Raw genomic sequence first — 1,421 nt, 5'->3', positions numbered from 1 at the left:
TTTCATGCTATTTATTACACTATCCATGTTAGTTTGGGGGACCTTTACATGAACAACAGTATTCCCCTTGCAGATATGATCGGATTAATTTGATTTACAATGTTTAGTTTATGTTTCAGCTAAAAACATTTGATTATATCTAACAAGGACAGATTTTAAAAAGCATTTAAAGGAAATTCTGTACAGTGAAAGAAACCTATGCAATAGCCTAAGATAATCATTAACATTTTGGAAAAGTAGAAATCAAGGAAGAAAAGTAACAGCGCATCTCCCAGGTAGATGGAAAGCTTTGCAATGGTCAAGCCTTGAGTCTGGCGCTGACCTTACCAATCACCGAGGCAAAATATTGAACTACACAGAACCCTTGTCATCTGATAAGAGGAAGCCATCAGTTAGTTAGGAGAGACAAACATTTTCTTGGAACTTCAGCCTAAAAGACACACAATCAGTTCAGGGTCAATGAACGTTGAGCAACATGGCAAACATTTGGCTATGGAACATTTGCTGCAGAGGCTCTTCCATGAACTGCGCTTTGGCAGATAAGCAAAGCCATGAGCCCAGACCCAGGGTGCAAAGGGCTGTCGTGTTGACGACCTAGGCAAATTTCTCCTCGTTATTCCTCCAAAGCCTTGGGGGATGCGGTTCTTAATTTTGGCCTGGGTTTCTCCCTGAAGGGCCTCCAGCAATGTGAAGGCAACCTCCATCAGTGGAAGCTTCCTTTCAAATTCGTTGAAACGACACCAGCATTTACATGTGATTTTTTTTTTCATTGCTCTTATAAGCAAATTCCTTTTATTTACTCACAGAAGGTATATATATGTAATTCTTGATTAAAAACAGATTACTCTGCCAATGATTAAAGATTATATACCTTAATAGCAAAGTTCAGCAACTACAGCCTGTGGGCCCATCCAGTCAAGTGCCTGATTTGGCACATGGTCTCAAGGAGCTCAGCGGGCCTGTTCATTGATTGTCTGTGGCTGCTTTTGTGCTACAATGGCAGAGTTGGGTCACTGCCTAAAAAACATGTGGCTCACAAGACTGGAATGTTTACCATGGGACCCTTTGCAGGAAAAGCCTGCCAGCTCCTGCCTTACAATATGCCAGCGTGGCTCCAGCTGTCCCACACAGCTTGCCTGATTTCTTCACTTCTCTGGAGTAGCCTGGGTCTTGTCCTGATTCTGACACCAAACGACGCCTAAGGCCAATCCGTCCACCTTCCTGCATCCATACATCCTGCAGGTGGAACCAGCCCAGACTAAATGCCTAGGGTAGCTCACTCCCAGCTCTGCTCCTCAGACCACCTACATCAGAATACCTGGGGAACTCACAGCAGGGCAGGGTCCAAAGGCAAAAGTCACAATAACCCAGAACGGCTGCGTCAGAACCCCGCTGCAGTCTGCAGTCTGATAAGCTCCCCA

Source organism: Sciurus carolinensis, chromosome 12 (genome assembly GCF_902686445.1).
Source record: "Sciurus carolinensis chromosome 12, mSciCar1.2, whole genome shotgun sequence".
Classification (NCBI taxonomy): Eukaryota; Metazoa; Chordata; class Mammalia; order Rodentia; family Sciuridae; genus Sciurus; species Sciurus carolinensis.
The sequence above is the reverse complement of the archived record's forward strand: the minus strand, read 5'-3'. Positions refer to the sequence as shown.